Source organism: Pteropus medius, unplaced genomic scaffold, assembly GCF_902729225.1.
Source record: "Pteropus medius unplaced genomic scaffold, Ma_sr-lr_union100, whole genome shotgun sequence".
Classification (NCBI taxonomy): domain Eukaryota; kingdom Metazoa; phylum Chordata; class Mammalia; order Chiroptera; family Pteropodidae; genus Pteropus; species Pteropus medius.
The window spans coordinates 302170-325524 of NW_024349796.1; the positions used below are offsets into that span (position 1 = coordinate 302170).

Consider the following 23355-nt stretch of genomic DNA (forward strand, 5'->3'; position numbering starts at 1 on the left):
GAATTGTTTGTGGAAAAACGCAGTCCCTTTCCTTACTGCAGGACCAGCTACACAATTTCCAGAAAACAGTGCAAAATGAAAATGCTGGACCCCTTGTTCGAAAATTGCTAACAAGTTCAAGATGACAGATCGTTAAATTGAGTGTAAAGGCCTGAGAGCCGGCTGGCCGTGTATGCCTGCACAAGCATACCTGTGGAGCCCGCCGTGCCTTAGCGTAAGCTTGATACTATATTTTCTATAGTTAGCTGGAAGATGGGAGAGAGAAGAGAGGCATGGACAGGAAGCAGGGGTGTGGTCAGTTACAGGCATTGAACCTCTGGTACAGTAGGTGTCAGTGTGAGTCGAACCTCAGGCAGCACTTTAGATGCTAAAATGGGATGTTCCCCAATGCGATTGTTCCCTCCTCTCTATTCCTATAATATTTACTATGTGTCTTTTGTTTAATAGTTAATCCTGTGCTGTGTAATGTTATGTCTGTTTCTATTTTATACCATAACTTTTTTTTTTTGATGTTTGCATTTGGATTTTATTTCCCAATGTCTTCACTTCTGGCATAGTTTTTACCCTACTAAGCCACCAGTGCCTTTCCATTCTTAATGGCTCCATAAATATTTGCTTATTTGACTTGTTACATCACTGTATTTGACACAGACATGAAAATAAGAATTAAGACTAGTAAAGTAATGAACACGTTTTCTTACATAACTTAAGTTTATCATTGTTATTCATTTCTATTCAGTTATCATTAATTATCGTTAAATTATCATGGTAATAAAAACCCTTCAATGGTCATAAAAACTCTGCTTCAGATATCTTAAGCAAAAAGACTTTATTTGTTTAGACAGTCAAACCACATAAGGCCAGGGTGGGACTTGCCTGTGGCTTGCCTAAATGCAGAAATTCTTACAGCGGACTGTAGGGGTTAGTCAGGTGTGTTTCTACCTCTCTCTTTCACTGTCTTTCTAAGTACCCTCTCTCCTGCTCCTTCTCTCTCTTTGTCTCTCTGTCTCTCTGTCTCTCTCTCTCTCTGTCTCTCTCTTTCTTCCCTCTTTCTCTCTTCTCTCTCCCATCTCCACTCTCCTCTGTGGTTTAGTTTAATTACCAAGCCAGGGTATTCCTTTAAGGGTAGACTCTTGCCTCAGACATGGCTTACATTCTCACAACCCAGAAGGAGAGAACATGCTCCACCAACTAGAAAATTCCAAGGAGTAATTCCAGATGAGTCATCCCCATCTTTGGATCAGCCACAGTGGCCTGAGGCATGGGATATGATGATGATTAGTTCACCAGTTCTGCAGAAAGGACAGTTGTCATGATTGACAGCTCCCCTCATGGCAATGTCACTGGAGTTCGGGAAGAGCACTTTCCCCAAAAATGTAAACAGTGATCTATTACCCTTAACTTATTGAGCTTTTAAAAATAACCTGTGTAATTAGCAGAAAGTCTTAGCATGGTAGAAATAACCTAAACAAGAGTTTAATTGTGGGGTGAAATTTCCCTTTCTGTTCAAGTTTATGTGCCCTAATTTGGAATTTATAAATTGAATAATATCTTTAATCTTATAAATATTGTGTAAATTTTTCTTGCCCTATTATTTCTAATTGGTGTTTGATTATAGACTTGTACTAACATTATATTTTCTGCCTTCATCCTAGTGACTCATATGGGTTAGTAGATATATTTATTGAAATAGTAAATTCCTAAACATCCATGTTGAAAAGGTCTGCTACCTTTCTAATCAATGGGGTTTGGAAAACACGAGGATTGTTGAGTTAGGTCTTCTGCTTACGAGCTCTAGTCATAGAGTGTGATGGTTTCCTAACCTGCAAAATGGAAATGGTAATACAGCCTTGCAGTGTTATTTTTAGAGTATATAGCACTGCCTCCGTGCTATTTCTCCATCATTTAACATAAGTGATATTCTCGTCATGACTTCATACAAAGCGATGTAACATATTGATGAAACATGTTAAGCATCACAAGCACAGAGTCTCTAAATTACTGCATTATTGTGACTCGGTTACTTTCTCGGTTAGGTAAAATGTCTTAATTCTGATTCTAAAGGTAAACTTGTTTGAAAACAATGCTGCCTATCTCTCCATATTTTTTTTATTATGCTATATGAAGGAACTCTTGATATTTTAGACTGCTGACCCATTGGTTTTGTCATGAGTCAGAAAAAGTGTGTTTTTTTTCCCATATACTTGGAACTAAGCATATGTAATTAACTAATAGAAATTCTTCTCCGAAAAGAAATCTAAACTTGTCATCGCTGAACAACACAAACATATGAAACATAAGTTTTTTAAAAAGTTCAGCTTGACTATATCCAGAAGATGAGGGGATAAACTAACACTTAGTCTGCCAGCATGTAAGGAAATGAGCACCCCTCATCTCTAGCATCCATGTCACCGAGCCACCAACAAGGCCTTGTGGAGCTAGGACAGCAAGAGCTGTGTGACTTAGAGGAAAGGTTGAGAATGCATGTGCTTTTTTATCCTGATACAGGGATTTGGGTCCTGGGAGAAGACAATGGGGAGCCCAGAACAGCTTTACTTCTCGCTTTTGCCCTGTTATAAGCTGAACTCAGTTTTTAAGCAGAATCTTCAGCATAACTATGTGAATTTATGTGTGATTATTTGCTCATTCCATATTGACTGTTTACTAGGCACAGGAGACATTCAGGTTTATTTTATGAAGTTTCTGTCTTCCTTGAACTAACAGGCTAGCACTGGTGTGTCGTGTAATGTGCAGTGGGAGAAACTGGCCGGGGGATAATTCCATCCGGAGGACTTTTGACAAGGAGCTTGGAGTTGGAGTAGGATTTTCGCAGGCAGTCTAGAGAGCGAAGGGTGTTCTAGACAAGAAAATCTGGCTCTGGCAGCCGGTCCTCAAATCTCATAGTGTGTAGTATGTCCTAGCATAATCTCCCTTTTTGTTGGCTTACGACATTTTAATTTAATAGATCAATTGTGACATTAGTAAGGTTTATGCTTAAAGTGACGTCTAACTTAATTTACTGATTTATTTTACTTTGAGACAGGTAGTCTTCAACGAACCAGAGAAAGGCTAGCTGCTCCTCTAATTGCACAAACATGTGGTAATCAAGTCTCGTTTCAGCCCAGCTGAAATCTGTAATTAGAGGAAAGAATTTGAATGCTTGGCTTTAGAAGGTCATGCATTAAATCGGAGAGCACCTCATGCCATGTTAACATTCTCATTTCCAAAATTTGCATTCACTGTGAGCAGTGTATTCAGATCTAAGGGTGACGTTATCAGAATAGAGGAAAGCAACCACTTTCAAAGCAATTGAAAATACATCTGAAGAACGAGTGTAAGGGAAGAAGGTTTATTATTATGTATTAATGTGTTTGTTGGGTACCTAAGGGATGGATTGCTGCTACTTAGATTGGATCGTGCACTGCTACTTAGCATTGTTCATTGCATCAATAAACAAATTTGACCAGCCATTTACCCCTTTAGTTCAGTCATCAATTTCTGGAGAAACAACCCATAAAGAAACCCTTTTCCTAGTTCTAACTCCCCATAGCTAAAACTTTGGCAAGACAATTGACAAACAAGATAGAACAGCAGCTAATGGTGCCTGAGAATGTGTAGGAAATATGATCTACACTCATTAAAGGAGTAATTAATATGTATTAAGGCATAATAGGTAATTATTTATTAACTCATTCAACAATTATTTATGCCCTGCTTTGTGCCAGGCAAATTTCCTGTCCATGTGGATCTTACTCTCTAGTGAGAAAAGCAGACAACAAAAAAGTAAACAGACACATTTCTAAATTATGGGTTGAAATCAGTACTATGAGAAAAATAAACAGCCATTTTTACAGAAAAAGAAACAGAAGAAGAGGTTCACTTACAAAGTATGGTCAGAGGAGGCCTTTCTGAAGAAGCAACATTTACATTGACACCTAAAGAATTCGAGGGTACAGCCATGTGAAGAGGCAGGGTGGCGAGGGGGCAGTGTGGTCTGTAAGCCTGACAGGAGTTGGTGCAGGAAGTACAAGACAACATGGCAGAAAAGATTGAGTGCATTCCAAGAAAGATGGTGGTCATGAGATGAGTTCGATGAAGTAAGCAGGGGCCTGATCAATCAGGCCTAAAAAAATGATTGTTAGCATATATGCAATAGAAAGTTATCAAGGGGTTTTCAAAAAGGGAATAGCCTAACATGGTTCATCTAATCAAAAGATGGTTATCTCAAGTGGGTAGTAAATTGGACAAGTTATTTTATTGAGAAACAAGTTGGGAACTTGCTGTAGTGGCTCTGGACTGGGGTGGAGGCAGTATAGATGACAGGGAGTGAGTGTGTTGGCTAGAGACTTTGGAGGTACACCTACACAAACGTGCTGTTCACAGGTTTCTGGCTGGATCAGTTTTAGAAGTCAGAAAATTCTAACTCTCAGCTCAGATACTGACAACTTTAAGTTAACAAGGATGTTAGAGACCAAGAAAGTGAACTTCCTTTTTCTTCTCCTAAAATGATTTCCAAAAACCCAAGGTTAGAGAAAGATCTGAAACTTTGGATATCAGGAAATTCACTTTCTCAAACTTAATTCTCCAAGAATGATGTAAAATTCTAAAGTGAAAATCTGATGGAAAAGATCTTTGCGTTTGTGTCTTTATCTTCCCATGTTCTAAGAGATGTTTTTTAAACTTAGGAAAATCCTTCCTCAAAAGCCTCATGTTCAGAAATGAAAGAAACACCCTTAGAGATCCTGGTTCGAGCTCCTCAAAAGAGAATTAGGACCAAGAGCCAAGAATATAACTAGTCCAAGATATTTTTGCTTTGAAAAGGATTTAAACATTGTTGCACCTTCTAGTGAGTTTGTAGAGGCTCGTAAAGGTTATCTGAGCAGTTATTAATTTCCCTTCAGCATTTGTTGAAAATGTTTTTTGATATCTTAGCAAAGTTTATAGTAAAACCATCTTGGATCAAAATATACTTCATGAAGTAAAGATATTTAAAATTACCCAATTGAAAATAATATTATGTAGCTTATATGGACTGAGAACAAATTTTTATCCAAGCTGTTCCTTTGTAAGCAAGACGTTATTTTCAAGGGGTCAGTTTAAGTTTCTTTAGGATACTCTCAAATAATATAATGGTTATAACCAGAGGAGGACCAGATCTGTCCAATTTGTATAATACCAAATTAACAAATTCTTAGGTCTGTGTGGACTTCTGCTGGAACCTGGATTTTTAAAATAGTGAAAAATGTACCAAGTCAGAAGCTCCCCAACAGTTCATTCCCACCCTGGGGTTCTCCATGCTGATTCTGACCCCTTCGGGCAGATGAATTCCACCAGCATGAATCTTTCCTCCTGCTCTGCTTCAGGATTTTCTCTCAGACCGCACCCCTGTTCCCATGACTGGGAGTGAAGCTTTAGAGAAATGGAAAATGTTTTTTCTGTACTAAAAAAATTAAGATCCCAGGGCAAATGATGAATAGTCAGAGATGAGTTATGACAGATAAGGTTGGAAGAGATTGTTTCTGCACTGTTCTAGATATTGGTGTCCACAACAGGTTTGAAGCTAATGGCAAACATTAGACTAAAACATGTTAGTCTCTTTTATTTGACAAAGAGCAATTAGCTTACTTGATTTTGCCTGCTGAAGTTTGGTTAAGATTTAAAAGCAACTGTGATAACTCAATTGAGTTTGATAATTCAGTGTTAAAAGAGATCATTTGTGAAAGAGTGCGCTGAGTGTGTATGTGCAGTGCCAGTGGGGTGTGTGGAGGGAACAGAGAATGCAGATCAGTATTGAGGTATTTTAAGAATGTGTATTTCAGTATAGGACATAAAAAGGGAATAAGGTTATTTTCGTGAGTCTCGGGGTGGGGGCTGGAGAATGGTCTTAAGAAAGTCGAATGACCAATAAGCACCTGAAAAGATACTCTACCTCATTAGCCACCACGGAAATGCAAATCAGAACCACAATGAGATACAGTACACACACACTAGGATGGATGGCTGTATGCTCAGAACTGTTTAATGATGGGTATACATTCTGAAAAATGCATTGTTAGGTGATTTTGTCATTGTGCGAACATCATAGAAGCATTTACACAGACCTAGATAGCATAGCCTCCTGCACACATGGGCTACATGGTCTCGCCTATTGCTCATAAGCTACAAACCTGTACAGCATGTTACTGTACAAAACAACACAGGATTAAATCAAGCACAAGAGAAAATGATGTGATCAAGAGATGCAATAAACAGTATGTGTGAAGCTGCTGCCAGCGTAACGCAGCATACTGTTTATGACAATTGTTTTTTTTTTTTAATATAAGAAGAAAGAGTATACTCTAAAATAATAAAAAGCAAAGTATAGTAAATCCATAAACCAGTAACATCGTTGTTTGTTGTCATTGTCAAGTGTCCTGTCTGGCAGTGCAGTAGCTTTCTTTACACCGTCATCACCACAAACATGTGAATAATGCCCTGGACTACAACGCCACGAGGCTAAAGGAATTTTTCAGCTCCTTTGTAATCTACGGGACCACCATTGTGGTTCATGATTGTAATAAAAAACATAGGCAATAACAAATGTGAAAGGAGATGAGCAGAATGTGTGGTCCTCTCACACACTGCTCGTGGGAATGTAGAGCAGCAGCTTTGGAAATCAGTCAGGCATTTCCTCAAAGGTCAAACCTAGAGTGACCGAGGCACCCAGCAGTTCCCTCCTAGGTGTATACCGAAGAGAAGTGAAATATGTCCACACAAACACTTGTACACATATGTTCATAACAGCATTATTTATAATATCCAAAAAATTGGAACAACTCAGATGTCCATCAAATGATGAGTGGATAAATAAAATGTGGTATATCCATACAATGAAATAGTATTTGGTAATAAAAAGAAATAAAACACTGAAATATACTGTAACATGGATGAACATTGAAATTATTATGCTAACGGAGAAGACAATCACAAAAGACTATATGTTGTACGATTTGATGTATATAAATGTCCGCAATTGGCAAATACATAGGATCTCAGAGTAGATTAGCCCCTGTCAGTGTTTAGGGGAAGAAAGGAGTGGCGGTGACTGTTAGAGAAGTTTCTTTTGCCGAGTATGGAATGTTTTAAAATAGATGATTGCACAATTCTGTGAATATATTTTTGAAACATTGAATTGTCCACTTAAATGGGTATATTTTACAGTATGATATCTCCATGAAGGTTTTTTTTTTTTTTATTAAAGAAAGTAAGTGGAATTCTCACATTAGTGTTCTAAGCATAAGAGAGCCACAATTGAATGTGCCGATCCCCTTCCGTGATCCCGTTAGACTGTCCATGGTTTTGAAATCCTATATCGGTTCCTTCGTGTTCCTGCCTGGCACACTCCTGGCCATCCCTCCTGTGTTCAGGTAGTTCTGTATTTACTCAAGGAAAGTAAGTCTCTTAACTAATAACATGAATATTAGCTCAATCAATATTTGAGAGAGAAATCTGCTGGCAAAACCTGTCAAGGGAAGTAAGAGCAAAAATAAATGAATGGGACTACATCAAAATAAAAAGCTTCTGCATAGCAAAAGAAACCATCAATAAAACAGAGATAACCATCTGATGTGAAAAGATATTTGCAAAGAATACCTCTGATAAGGGGCTAATATTCAAGACATATAAAAAAAACTCATACTACTCAATAACAAAAAGCAAACAAATCCAACTAAAAACGGGCAGAGGACCTGAACAGATGCTTCTCCCAAGAAGACATACAAATGGCCAACAGACATATGAGAAGATGCTCAACTTCACTAGCTATTAGGGAAATAAAAATCAAAACCACAATGGATACCACCTCACACCTGTAAGAATGGCTGTTATCAACAAGACAAGAAACTTGAACTCTAGGCAGCTGCTAGGTCATGAGAGGAATTTTGAGCCCAGAGAAAGGAGACATTTTTTTTTGAGGCAGACAGTAATAGGAACAGACTTTTTCCATGGTGCTTCCTAGAGCGTGAGCTCTCAGTGAAGATTACCCACGCTGACGCTGAAGAACTGGCTGTAGAATTACAACGTGGTCTTGGATATTGGCATTTTGAGTGAATTCAAGTGTCCATCAGTTGAACAACCATTATAGCAAATTAATATCTCATAGCTTGGGTTCTTTGGTTTATGTGGAAAGCTATTGTTTACAATGTTAACAATTCTCCTTAAAAGACCTTTAAATTTTCACCATCATCATCATTTAGACTATATATACATAACATTTCTTATATGCATATTATAATTTCACTTTGAATTCTAATGCTCATAGAGTTTTAGGAGCTATGAATTTGCAATTTTTAAAATTAATGAAATTACAGAGCCAAATTATGAAAATTACATTATACCTAATATTCCTAAAATGATGTAAGACTTTTCTTTATGCAATTTAGGTTTTCTAATTATGATTATAATATTATTAATATATAGATACACCAGAGGTTTGCCTGCTCACTCTTTTCAAATGTTATCTTACCTCTGAGCATTTTTATTTTATTTCATTCCATAATGATTGATTTTGCTTTTGTTTCCTGAGTAAGATCTGTAAGAAAACAGTAAGGATCTCTGATACCCTGAATTTGAAAACTTCATTTAATCAACTTTATCTGTCATTTCATCTTGCTGAGTAATGTTAGACATTCTCTAAATAATCCATCAGCCGTGTCTCTGCCTTGTCCCACTCGGCCCGGGCCACATTCTACCTCCAGCAGAGGACGAAGTTTACCCTTCTTCTGGGAGAGGCAGTTCAGCAGGCACCTGTGCACGTGCTCTGTCTCTAGATCAGGGAAGTGTTCCTGGCCCTGTCTCCACAGCTCATCGATCTCTCTCTGGAGAAAGACTGCCATGTCTCCTTGCAGGTTCTTTCCTGGAGTGATTTAAAACTTGAACCTGAGCTGTATAAAGTCCTGTCTGGGTAACTGTGCCTTACAGAGTGAGGGTCATGCTGAGAAGTGGCCACTTCTGCTTTTACAAAGAGGACGTGCAGTCCCCTCCTGGCATAAGCCACGTCCACCACTGCACTGTACAGAATTAGTTAACCCTGGCAAATTGAAAGCGAAAGCTCAGCGGGGGAGGAAGCTGTCCTGCCAGTGCACACTCAGGAATTAGGCTTCTCCTGTCCTTTGGAGACAGGCAAATTCAAGCTTTCTGGCTTTTTAAAGGAAATAAATACTAATTTTCAGAAAGTAGTAGTGTCGATGAGGGCAGAATTACAGCTATGTTGGTGGAGACCGTAACTCCCCTGCCTTGAGCAGAATAGTCCCAGGGTCATGAGGTCAGTACCATCTGTTTTCGGGCTTCACAGTGCTGCTCCGCCCACCGTGGAATGGTTTAGGAATGAGCTGGGGTGAGGGGTGCCCTGGAAGGGAAGGCAGCATTCAATGTTAGTGAGGTGTGGTCCACCCACTTCCTCCCTGAGAGGGCCCTGAACCTCCGAGTGCCATTAACCCAAAGATGACCCTCGCCTCCACCACGTCAGGTGTATTGGGGCCGTAGGAGAAGGAAGTACGCTCAATTTAACATTCCATCCAGGGAGCGTGTAGCAGAGCCCAGTAATGAGATGCTGTATGAGGGTGACGTTGTTGTTGTTGATAAATAGTGAGTAATCTATAGTCATATTAATGAATATTGATACAAAATTCCATATATTTAAGCTCTATTAATTTGTCTCTGTTGTTTAACATGGTCACCTAAGGTAGACTGCATTTACTATCCCTTTGAAAAATGATAAAACCTAAAATTAGGATAAAGACATTTGTTCTTTCTCTAAAGAATATATTGAATACTCATGCCACATAATATCAGGCATCGTGATATTATGGTTTATAATAAGGAATGTATATTTGGTCTTCAGTTTCATTTCTGGCGCAGAGCTCCTGAAACCCTTGGACTATCCTAAGTGGAGAGAGCGATAACAATGTCTTTTCTTATCTTAACGAAATGACTTTGGAAAGCCTCTAGGTGACCTAAGGGTGGGCAGTCGGACCAGCCCTGTGGCCACGGCATTAGGACATGCAGCCTCACCCCCTGACCTCTGGGGAGGGGAGCGCTGCCGATTCAGTTAGCAATGACCAATGATTTAGTCAGTCATGCCTATGTAAAGAAGCCTCTGTAAAAACCTCAAAGGCTGGAGTTTGAGGAGCTTCCAGCTGGGTGAACATAACAGAGGTTTGGGAAGGGTGGCACACATAGAGAGCATGGGAGCTCCACACCCCTTCCCACCTAGCTTTCCCTGTGCATCTCTTCCATAAGGCTTTCCTGAGTTATGTCCTTTTATGATAAGCCAGTGCCCTAGTGAGTAAAATGCTAAAGTTCTGTGAACTTTTCTAGCAAATTAATCGAACCTAAGGAGGGTGTCATTTGAACTTGCTGTCTCTAGCCCACTGGTCAGAAGCACAGGTGACAACATGGACTTGAGATTGGAGTCTGAAGCGGGTGGATTGGTGGCAGTCTCATGGGCCTGAGCCCTTAACCCGTGGGATGTATGCTATCTTCCAGCCAATAGGGTCAGAATGGGTTACTTGCTTGTTGGTGTGGGGAAAACACACACATACACACACACACATTGAAGTTGGCATCGGAATTGGAGACATTCATTTAGAATTTAGAATAGCTGGAAATAGAAGTCTGCACATTAGAATCTCAAGTCCTCTTAAGCTTTAATTTGTCATAAAAGTGCATGGAGCTCAGCCACTAAAATGTTTTGGGTGATGAAAAGGGAAGGAAGTAGAAGTAATAACTCTTTAATCTAAAATATTCTAATTATCATAAATTTACATAATATATACTTTCCAAAAATAAAGCATATCAGAAATAAAAGCATTTATAGTAGATCTTAATTTTATGAGATGGAATTACTTTTTTTAAATTAACCTCTTCAGTTCACATTCCTATGGCCCAGGGGTGAACATTTTTGGAAAGTTGCAAAATTCCATTTGGCCACTTTAAAGTGTTCCAAGTTTGTGGGGGAGGTAAATAAGATGAGGAATGGTTGGGAAAAGTACATTTCATCAGTTAAGAGAATTTAAAATGTTCACAGATAACTCGAAAGCTTTCATTTTAGAAGTCAGTCTAGATGTGGGTATTAATGTATTCTTAAATTCATGTGTTGTTTTTAGGATAGAAGCACTCTTAATTCTGCACTGAGTTTGTACATGGATTTATTTCCTATAGCCTCTGATTAATTTTCCTAATGCTTTTATTTCACAAAGACAGAATAAAAGAATTACAGCATAGAGTACTATAGCATGAACTTAAGGCTAGATAGTATTGATGACAAATTAGAGAAAAAGTGGAAAAGCATTTTTTTAATATCACGATGATGGACAGACAGACAGATGGAAGTTATTCCCAATCACACATAACCGTGCAGGAAAAATTACAAATATAAGTAAGTGAAAGTTATGTTATGATGAAGAAAGCTTAAATTGGCTCCTGTTTTTAAGCCCTCTACTTTATCTATTATTAATAAGGAAAACAATTCGCAACCACTTTGCCACTGGTTATGATCCACCGCCCCGTCCCTAACATTCAGTGAGAATCAGTAACCGTGCACAGCCTCTTAGCTTAAGCAAGGCGAGAACAGGACCATCAGAAATCCAGTGGCTCATAGTGGAAAGGACAAAATGTCTTGACTCCCAAAAAGTATGTATTTTACCACTCATGTAGTTATTAAAATAAGTTTTCTAAAGGTGCCGACCAAAGAAAAACTAAAAAGTGTTCACACCCAAATTCTTCATTGTTAGTGGCCATTTTCTATTTTTTACCTGAGTGTTTAATGAATTCTTTAGCCTGAGGGTTTAATGGAGTGCATAAACTTTGGGGACAATTACTACAATAGATACAGTTTTATTCATAATTTTATAGTCTAGAACCATGATTCCTTGTGTACAGTTTGGTGATCCAAAAACCTCTGAAACCCAAAGTTTTTCATAAGTTTGTGGCAACTTCAACTCACATGAGGCTATCTGTTGTAGTCTTTACCCATTCCACTTACTGTGAATGTTCACATATTTACTACAGAAATATTAATGTGTTCAATTACTTTTTGCTTTGTCAGACCATTTTGTAGTATTATATGCCATATTTCTGTGTGAAATTAGAAAAGTTCTGAATTCTCTAATCCATCTGGCTCCAGGGGTTTGGGTTAAAGGATTATAGAAGGAATGGATATCTGGCTGACTGAACCCTATACTCACTCACTGGTCCTAATTCTACTCTCTCAAGAACCACGCAAATCCAATCTCTTGTTCATGTGATGAGTTTTCAGATATTTGAGGCCAGCTGTGAAGATGCTGTCAGGTTTTCCATTGCCCTGATACAGTATTCCTAGTTCTTTTGATTATTCTAGACTCTCTTTGGATTTACCTGATTCACTTAGATTCTCACTCAGCTGTTATTTCAGCTGTGCCTTTACTGGAACCATGATTTACACAACAGAGTACACTTCTTAACATTCCCAGTATCGGCATGGCCATACCTGTCACCTTTTGTGCTCTGGGAGAGATTTTTCAAGCTGGACTATTTAAAAATCAGTCTTCCCCAGCCTAAGGTAGATCCTCTAAGGAATGGGTACCCTAAGACAAATCCTGAGAAACCTGAAAGGAATGGGAAGTCAAGAATGCTTATATCTAACGTTTCCTTTTCCTTTCTAATCATTCCCTGTAGTGCCATCTTCCAATTTTTTTCCACCCCAAACACCACTTCCGCATTCTTCACTGTGAACTAATGAATTATCCATGTGCTTTACTGAGGTCATGCAACAAGTATTTATTAAGTGGCTACTACATACCAGGCACGGGAGTTATGAACAAAACCATGCCCCTGCCCTCTGGACTTACATATGGAGAAACTGATTAAGCAGTAAATGTGCACTGGGTGCTGATATGGGCCCTGACAAAAAATAAAGTGGGGCAAAAGGAGGAAGAGAGCTTTAGAAGTGGTGGTTGGTGTATAAGCTAGCCTGGCAGGATATGTCTGGGAAGTGACAGATAGCAGGGACTTAAAGGAAGTAAAGGGAATAAATGGATGAATATCTGAAGGTAGAATATTCCAGACAGAGGTAACAGCAAATGCAAAGCCTGAGGAAGCAGGGAGGTTTGGGAGGAGGTTAAAGTTGCTGGAACAGAGTGAGCAAGCAGAGAGAGGTAGATAGATGATGAGTGTAGAGGTGGGATGTTGGGGCCAGACTGTATCCTGGTGGATCAAGTGAAGAAAAGGCTTCAAGAAGAAGGGAGAAGAGGTAGAACCACGTGAAATGCTGCATGAGGGAGATGAGGACTGAGAGTTGATCTTTTGATTTGAGACCTTAGAAGAATTCATTGGTGATGTCTGCAAGAGTAGCCTTTATCAAGTGCTTAGGGACAAACGCTGGATTAGATGGGAGCAGATGAAGTAGCCAACTCTTTTGAGGAGTCTGTACATATAAAGGGTCATAGGTAAAAGGTCTAGCTGGAGGGGAAAGTGGATTAAGGATTTTTTTTTTTTTGATGGTAGGATAAACAATATGTTTTGGGCCAGATAGGAATAATACAGCAGAAGAAAAATGGTGACCCTTGTTGTCCCTTAACATATGTGTTTCCTTGATTCATATCTGCCTTGTACCTCCCAAATCTTACTCCTTAATTAAGCCATTCTTCCTCTTGCATAATTCTAAACCATTATGACATAAATAGCTTTGTTGTACTGTTTGATGAGTTTTATAGGGAGGATATGTGATAAACTCTCTATAAATTAATTCCTATGTCTAATAGCCCTTGAATTCTTTCCCCCCAAAAAAGTCTCTCTTTAAAAAAAAAAAAAGGACTTAGCTTTTTTTTTTTCTGCAATGGATTTGCCATCAGAACACAGGTGTCATGAAAACCAACACTTTTTCTAAGCCTAAATGGGAAAAGAAAAGACTCATGTCAACGTCATTGTCATTGGACTCGTAGATTCTGGCACGTCTACCACAATTGGTCATCTGATTTATAAATGTAGTGGGATCAACAAAAGAAAAAAATCTGAGAAGAAGGCTGCTGAGATGGGGAAGCGCTCCTTCCAGTATGCCAGCGTCTCGGATATATGAAATGAAAGCTGACCATGAACGTAGTGTCGCGATTGAAACCTCCCTGTGGAAATTTGAGATCAGCAAGTATCATGTGACCGTCATCGATGCCTCAGGACACAGAGGCTTTATCAACACAATTGCAGATACATCTCAGGCTGACTGTATTGTCTCAGCTGTTGCTGCTGGCGTTGGTGAATGTGAAGCAGGTGTCTCCAAGAACGGGCAGACCCCTGAGCATGCCCTTCTGGCTTACACACTGGGTGTGAAACAACTAATTGTTGGTGTAAACAAGATGGATTCCACCGAGCCGCCTTACAGCCAGAAAAATAAATGAGGAAATCATTAAGGAAGTCGGCACCTACATTAAGAAAATTGGCTGCAACCCTGACACAGTAGCATTTGTACCAGTTTCTGGTTGGAATGGTGACAGCATGCTGGAGCCAAGTGCTAACATGACTTGGTTCAAGGGATGGAAAGTCACCCATAAGGATGGCAGTGCAGGTGGAACCACACTGCTTGAAGCTCTGGATTGTATCCTGCCATCAACTTGTTCAACTGACGAGCCCTTGTGTTTGCCCTTCCAGGATGTCCACAGAAATTGGTGGTATTGGCACTGTCCCTGTGGGCCACGTGGAGGCTCGTGTTCTCAAACCTGTTACAGTGGGCACCTTTGCTCTAGTCAGCATTACAACGGAACTGAAGTCTGTTGAAATGTACCATGAAGCTTCGAGTGAAGCTCTTCCTGGGGACAATGTAGGCTTTGCTGCCAAGAGTGTGTCTGTTAAAGATGTTCGTTGTGGCAGTGTGACAGGTGACGGCAAAAATGACCCATCATTGGAAGCAGCTGGCTTCATGTCTCAGGTGGTTATCCTGAAATCACCCAGGCCAAATCAGTGTCAAATGCGCACCTGTGCTGGATTGTCCCGCAGCTCACGTCGCTTGCAGATTTGCTGAGCTGATGAAGAATATCAATCGTCATTCTGGGAAAAAGCTAGAAGGTGGCCTGAAGTTTTTGAAATCTGGTGATGCTGCCACTTTTGATATGGTTCCTGGCAAGCACACATGTGTTGAGAGTTTCTCTAATTATCGTCCTCTGGGCCATTTTGCTGTTTGTGACATGAGACAGTTGCTGTGGGTGTCATCAAAACAGTGGACAAGAAGGCAGCTGGAGATAACAAGGTCACCAAGTCTGCCCAGGAAGCTCAGAAGGCTACATGAATATTATCCCGAACACCTACCACCCTAGTCGTAATCAATGGTGGAAGAACAGCCTCAGACTATTTGTCTCAATTGGCCATTTAAAAAAGTTTAATAGTAAAAGACTGGTTAATGATCGCAATGCATTGTAAAAACCTTCAGAAGGAAAAGAGAATGTTTTGGGGACCATTTGATTTTGTGTGTGTGTGGCAGTTTTTAAGTGATTAATTCTTAAAATCAATGCTTTTTAATAGAAACTACTTGACCAAAAATCTGTCACAACATTTTGAGACCCCAGGGAAACAAAGTTTAATGAGGAAAAAAAGGACTTTATCTATTCATACACATTGTCCTTGCTAGTGTCAAACAAACCGTAGTGTAAGTACCAACAGAGCTGATCTTTATATCTCACTAGCTATAATTGAAAGCTTTTCTGAACCACATGCAAAAAAAAGTCACCGAAAGAAAATATCTTAACACAGGTGGAAATAGTAGAGGTAAAGTTTAGTAAAGATAAATAGAAAAGGATGTTTGCATGAAGAATGTCAAATGTGATAAACAACACTATTTTCCTGTAATAAAAGATGAACTTTGCTGTCAGATGTGATTTTATAATAGCTTTGGCCATCGTGCATGATAGAAGTTTATTTTATTTGCCATCATAAGTGTGTGGAACCAGGGAGCGCCCTTTCACCATTTTGTCGAAGAAACCAAAAACATCATCGGAACGCACAGAAAGAACATGGTCATTCCTACAGGGCTTAAAGAAAGGGCAGTTCAGCTACTTTTGTAAATTCCACATAAATCCACATCTCATAGAGAGTTAAAGTTGTCTCAACTATATAATCCTTGAGAAAAACAAACCCTTCCTTTCTAAATCAGAGATTTTAAATCAGCAGTGAAAAACACATGATCACTTAAAATTTCTAACAGGTAAGTGGATATAAATGTTCCTGTTTTCACTGACCATTAAACACTTACCGTCTAAGCATTTTAAGAAGTTCTTAAAAAATTTGTCAACTTTTTCTGATACCGTCTTAAATTCCTATGGAAGATTCTGAAAGAAGGATTCTCTTGGTTTGACAGGATATAATTGACCTCTTTATTTACAAAATGGAATGCAAAACCTGCTGTTTACTCATCTAGTCCTAAAGCAAATGTGTTTTCGTGCTTCAGCTGGACCGAACTGTCAGCATTTCCAGCACTTGTCCAAGACTAGCCACCTACTGACTACTCTTCAGTTGAGACTGTTGCAATTTGAGATAATTGAGGAGAATCTGCTAATTGTCCTAGATATTTTCAGAGTTATATTCATGTATCGGGTCAGATCACCAGAGAGCAGCGGGACCAACCACAGTGCATGTTGACTTTACTCTCCTCACTGAGTTAAAGTTTAAAAATTAATCTGTTTATATTGAGGATTTGTATTTAAAAATGGACACTGGAGAAATTTCTCTGTCCTGTGTATTTTTAGATTCATACTGACTACAATTCACATTTCTTATTTAGAGAACTATGTCAAAAATTCCTTCTAGAAATTAGAATCAAGAAAAAGGGGTGGTAATTTTGTTTCCTCAGAACAATCTTACACACCTTCCTTTTTCAAAGTTAAACACTAAAACCCATTTTGTTTCCATTACTACTTTTCCTTGAATTGAGTTCAGAGTTTGTACAATTATAATACTTCTCCCCTGTATCTGATAAAGCACATGTGACCATTTTTCAAATAGTTTCTCTTTTCAAACATCATTTTAAACTGCCACAATTTATATAGTCAGTTTTAAAGGAGTCAGTCTTTTAGAATTAAATACTTCTAAAAATAGAAATATATGTAAATATGAAAAATAACTTATAAATGTTACTATAATGAATGCAAATATATAAATATATGATAAATATAAACATACAAATGTAAATGGATATATAAATCGATAGAAAGAGGAAGGTGGTGGTGGCTGTGTAGGTCGTCTTTCCCACGCATGCGCGCTGTGAGAGGCAGCGTGATGCGGAGGTTGGACCGCCGGTGAGCTGCTGGTGTGTGAGCCCAAGCACATAATTTTACCATTTTAAAGTTCAGTTTCCTCATTGTAAAAGTTGGGTGACAACAGTACCTCGTGGGGTCATTACAAGATTTAAAGGAGATAACATCTGCAAACGTTCTTAGCGCAGTGCTTGGCGCCTGCGTTCTCAGTGAGTGTCGGTGCTGTTTCAGCGAGTCGGGTGCTGGGCTTGCCATGCCACGTGGAGAGGAAAGACATCCCACTCTCCGCTTTCCAGGAGCTCACACCAACGTGTCTTCTGAGATGCTCGTTTTGTGGACGCTCTCTAAAGGGAAATAACTATTGAACTTGGGAAACAAAATGAAGATTCCCCAGCCCAATTTTTGTCCCGTTGTAAACATGGTATATGTTTACAGTACTAATTAGCCAGACATTAAGCTCAGGATTATACACCCTTTTTCGTGGGAGGGATGTGGAAGGAGAGCCGACCAGGTCTGGATTTTCTTCATTCTTTTTATTGTGTGACCTCGAGAACCTCTTTGAGACCCAGGCTCCTCGTCTCTGAAACAGCACAACGGCCCGTCTCATATTGGTCGCCAGGTGGTTTTATAAGATGGTGCACATGAAACACCCACTGTGTATGGCTCACCACTGCCTCTCTGCAAATGTTAATTTTCTTCAAATGAAAAAGCAGCTCTGTCAATTTTTGGACATTTATGACGGCTAGGGCAGTTTTTCTCTGTTCTTAGATTTAAACAAACTCTGTAATAAATTTTACCAGTTAATTGTGCTTTAACCTTTAGCATGATGCTTTTTAAAACAGGAACAGAACCATACATAAAGTTACACCGTTGTCTTCTTCAGGCATATTTGATCATCATAAATTCATCTAAGTATCGTCTCACCTGGCCATCATTTCTCTATCTAGTCTGTAAACATCCCATTAGACACTCTTTAACTGCTTTGTTGAAATGAAGATATATTACATCTATGTAATTTCTTTACCACTAACCTAGGAGTTAATAAAAGTTAGTGAAACTAGTCTGACACAGTTTCATGTTGATTCATATAGTATATCCAAAATTAGTTTTCCTATACGATGGAAGAAAGTGAATATGATTCCTAAAACTACTTCATAACTTTAAATTTTATGTGCATTTATCCAAACTGAATTGTTATTTCTAGATGGAATTACAACAGTAAATCAGTAAACTCAATGGTCAAGTCAAATAAAACCCCACATAGTTTACTCAAAATGTGAATTGAATGTCCAGACTCCTTGCCGAAGAGTTCACCAGAAGGAGGGGGAAAAACAAGATATAAAACTAAGCCCTAGTTATTTGCCAAAGTGTATCCCTGAGATCCTTTTAGCTTAATTTTAATTTTCCTATCCATCATCACTCTTTCACGGAGTCAGTTATTTTTCAAATATCTAGTGAATACTTACTTATGTGGGGTTTATTATTCTTGGGAATGTAAAAATGGATGTACATGAGCCTTAATCTCAAGGGCCGTACTATTCAACAAGGCAAAAAGGACAGATATATGAATAGCCATAAAATAAAAATTAGAACGAAATTATGCAAAAGCATAGAGGATTGCATAAATAGGCCTGTCATGAAGGTCAGGAGTGTGTGTAGCCTTTAAGATGTTTTAATTTTTACATTTTTCAGTTTTTCAATTATAGTTGACATACAATATTATATTAGTTTCAGATGTACAACATAGTGATTAGGCGCTTAATATAACTTAGTAATTATCACCCTGATAAGTCTAGTACCCATCTGACATGTGATCATTACAATATTATTGACTATGTTCCCTATGCTATACTTCACATCCCCATAATTTTTTTTAATTAAATTTATTGGGGTGACATTGGTTAATAAAATTATATAGGTTTCAAGTATACAATTTAATAATACATCATCTATATACTTCATTGTGTGTGAACCACCCAAAGAGGTATACTTTCTATAGAAAGCTTTGCGCTTAACTTGAAGGACCTGTGGGAGGAAGAGAAAAAGAGACGAGGCAGTCCCAGAGGAACATATTTAGCAAGGACCCCCCACAGGGTGGGGAGTGGTTCCAGATGGTTGGAGCCCAGGGGACATTGTAGAGACTAAGGAGAAGTTAGGTTAGTTGTAAAAGGCCTTGAAACCTCATAACGAGCTTAATTTTTTTCTTGGTGAATGAAAGAGTGGCTCAGATGATTCCCATGTTTAGGACATTTGTGAAGGATGGATTAGATTTATGCAAATGCCAGTCTGAGGGGTGCGTCAGTGATCCAGGAGACATAAAGAGGAGGCTTGAAAAACAATCAGGGACAATGGAATTAGAGAGATTGGGACAGATTTTTAAATCATTATTAAAGAATAATTAATAACAGGACTTGTTAACCATTTATATATGCTTGGGGGGAGGGGGTGATGAAGAGGAAGAGAAAGGATTTAGAAGATGAAAGATTATGGATAATCTTCTTAACCAAGGCCCAAGTGAGTGAGAAAAGAAGAAAGTCCACTGGGATTTGGAGCTTTGGGAAAAGGGCAGAGTTAGAGTATGAATCTGAAAGTCTCCAGCATGGAAATGATGGTTGGGATTATAAAGTGGATATTTCCTATGGATACCAGAGTCAGGACTGGAGCCCTAGGGGGCAAATAACATTTGAGGGGAAGTTTAATGATTATGAAGCAGCAAAAGAGATTAAGAAAGCATATCCAGAAAGAGTTAGAAAACTCAGAAATTTTCTGGGACCAAAGGATAAGAGAATTAAGAGGCTCGTTAACCATTTTGGTCATTAGCATGGTGAGGACTAGGAAGTACTGATAGATATGCCAGTTAGGAAAGTACTGACAACTTTTTGATTCAACAGAGAGGCAGACATGAATGATTTATGTGTGTGTGACAATTTTGTTTGCTTTGAAAGGAGAACATAGCAGCATACATCCCTACCCATCTCTCCTCATGCATAGCCATTTCAAAACTATGGGGAAAAGTTTTTTCTGAGGTAGTTCACCCATGAGTTATAATGTTCTACATTTATAGAACCTTATACCGTCATTAATAAGATTCAGACTGCAGGAAGTTAATTTGATTGGTTGAATTTGTTTACTTGTGATTCATCTCTTTCTACCCACAAAAGTATACTCTTGCTTGTTGGCTTTATATTCAATATATATGTTTGGAATTTTCAAAACATAAACATAGAACATGTATATCTAACCGTCACAGAATCCTAAATTTTAGACTGTGAATATTCCTCATATTGTTAACAGAAGTGACAAGCTTTCATCATGCATTACTGTGAAGTGAGTGGAATATGAGGTCGGCCGGCCTCTCCGCTGCCCCGGTGAGCTGGGACTAGCAGCTCTGGACTGCACAGCACATCCCGCCTCAGCTCTAAACATCCGTTACTCAGCCACATATTCCTGTCACATCAAGCAGCCCAAAGGCTTTTTTAAACCTTGATTTCCTTGAGTCAGGAGCTACTTTGTGCTTGTTCCGCTTGCTCCCCATACGCGTTTGAGGTGCAAATGCAATGCTCTCTCTGAAAAAGAGATTGTCAGTGATGAATTTCAGAAATTCAACTCAAATTCAGAAGTATGTGCCTGAGGGAACATATGTTCTTTTTACTTGAGATAATAAGTGGCATCTTGGTGGATTGTTTCCATTATATTTTCAGGGGGGTTGTGGTTTGTGTGTGTGTGCGTGCGTGTTTGTGTGTGTGTGCGTTTTAAATCACTGAGGTTTATAGAGAGAAGACAGAGCAAGGAGAAAACTTCCTCAAGTCACCTTTAATGCCACAAGGTGTCTAGTACCCACTCTGGCTGCCCTACCTCTAATCAACCCTGTCTAGAGTCGCCCTCCCCTTCCTCCTTCTGCGGTGTGTGCGCATGGCGTGCATGCGGCTTGTATGCGTGTGTGTGTGTGTGTGTGTGTGTGTGTGTGTCTTTTTCCCCTTCCTCTTTTGAGTTAAAAAAAATTGGCCATTTGTGGGCAAACACCATGGTGTTGTGTTTCAGTGAAGTGCACCATAAACTGGTAATAATGATGATTATGTCTACTCTTAGCTTATGGTTAAAAGACACATCTCCTCTGTGTAAGGACGCCGCTGCTGACCTCCCAGTGCTGGGCTGCACTAACCCTCTCCCTGGCTGTAGACTCCAGTAACGAGTAAGGCCGCTCCCAGCAAGCCCGCATTGCAGCCTGCAGGAAATGAATCCATTTGCCACAGATACTTATTTAGGCACATTTATTAATGCTTCGTGGCAGAAAAGTGGCTCCCTTTCTCACTCGATTGACTGATGAGAGCATATCTGTTTTCTTGATAACATGTGGCCAGCCCTGGCTTTGCTCTAGAAAGTAGATGAAAATGATTTTCGCCCATAGGCTGCCGGGCGTCTGGTTTCCTTCCTCTGTATCTGTGCCAGAGTGCGCCTCCCTCACTCACCTCACAAACCGTCTTTACACTTAATCACACTGAGCTTTTTGTTTGTGTTTGCCTGACAATAAATGAGTCGTCTGGGACTAGGAAGGAAAAATGCAGAGAAAAATGCTTCTTTATTAGGAGAGAAATTAAAAATCATGTTCTTTCTTTAGAATAATCCTTAATGTAAGTCCACCATTATATTAAGGACAAAAAGTAAGAAACTTTTCATTTGTTTTGAAAGATATAAAATTTTTTTAAAAATTATTATTGAAATTTAAACTAATTTCAGCAAATTCTGTGATAAAAAGTATTTTTCATTCTATCACCTACCTCTGTCTTCTTTATAACATAAATCTTAAAAATATTCTCATTCTCCTGGACTCAAATTTTCCATGCTTAATAACTTAAAACCAAATGAAGTTGTTACAACTTAGAAGATTTATATGTAAGGAATAAAATATATTGAACATATTGAAATTTATTCAGTTCCTTCAGGTTACATTTACAACTTTATTTTTAGAAGATAAGTTTAATATAAGAGTTTTTTTAAGTAAATTTAAATTTAAGCTTTAATATTTAAGATATTTTGTTTTCCTCTGATCATTTCTGCCCTATAAAACAATTTCAACTGAGGGATAATTTCATAGGCCTATTCTTCACAATATGCTTCATTTCTTATCCTGTAGATGGTTCTCTGCAGCATCACAAAATCTGTCATTACCAATTAATGGTGTCACGGTTCTTTACCTTGGTAAACTTGAATTTCAGGTCTTAGTCATTCCAGCATTACTCTCCATCTTTGTGGACAGCCTGCTGGATAAGCAGGTGGGGTGGTGCAGTATGACCAGGTATGCAGTATCTTAGCATCTTAGACCCTTAGAAATTTACAGCTGTAAAGCCCTGCATATCTCTAAGTCAGACTTCTGGCCTCCCTCACCTTCCAGACACAGCTGTGAACCCTGAGATATGTGGGAGGTGGGGAGTGAGGGAGAAACCCTGTGGCAGCTGAAATCACTTCCTGCCTCCATCTCTAGGAACACTGTTCCTTTAGCTAGAGCTGAGCTCCGGATCTTATTACTCGAATCTGAGGCTCGCTTAAATTAGCTTAGTTATCTAGTTTTTCCCTCTAAAGAGCATAGAAATTATTAAAAGAAGATCCAGGCAGGCATGCTCGTGCTAGTGAGAAGTGATCACAACCTGCCGTCCTAGAAACTAACAGAAAACCTAAAAAGCAGACACAAAGTACCCAGGCAGCAAAGTACCCAGCACTGGGTCCACATATGGGCAAGCTGTTCTGTGTATCCTAGGGAGCCTTGTGGGCTGACCTGTATCCACACATTGCAATAGTGATATGTGGAATGATGACCTTTGGCTATCAAGTAAAAGTGAAATCAGTCCATTTATTTAAAATTTAACATGAAACTAACTAATGTATACCATCTATGCTTTAAAAAAAGAAAAAAATTTAATTTTTTTTTTTAAATGGCTTTATTCACAATTGGTTATACAAAGATTGGGCCGTGAAGGGAGCAAGTTTCTTTTTTCTGGGAATCACACATGGTCTTGGTGCCATTGCCAGAATGAAACTTTGCTTACTTTGCTTATGACTAAAAGCGGGAGGGGAGAGGTAGGTAAGGGTTAAATGGGTCAAATAC

At 38.9% G+C, this 23355-nt stretch overlaps 1 protein-coding gene and 1 pseudogene across 1 annotated transcript in view; both read left to right on the top strand.

Moving 5' to 3' along the window:
* FMN2 (formin 2) overlaps positions 1-23355 on the top strand; it is a 325489-nt gene that overhangs the window by 293078 nt on the left and 9056 nt on the right. The window lies entirely within an intron of this gene.
* Positions 13910-15409, top strand: LOC120619057 (elongation factor 1-alpha 1-like; annotated as a pseudogene).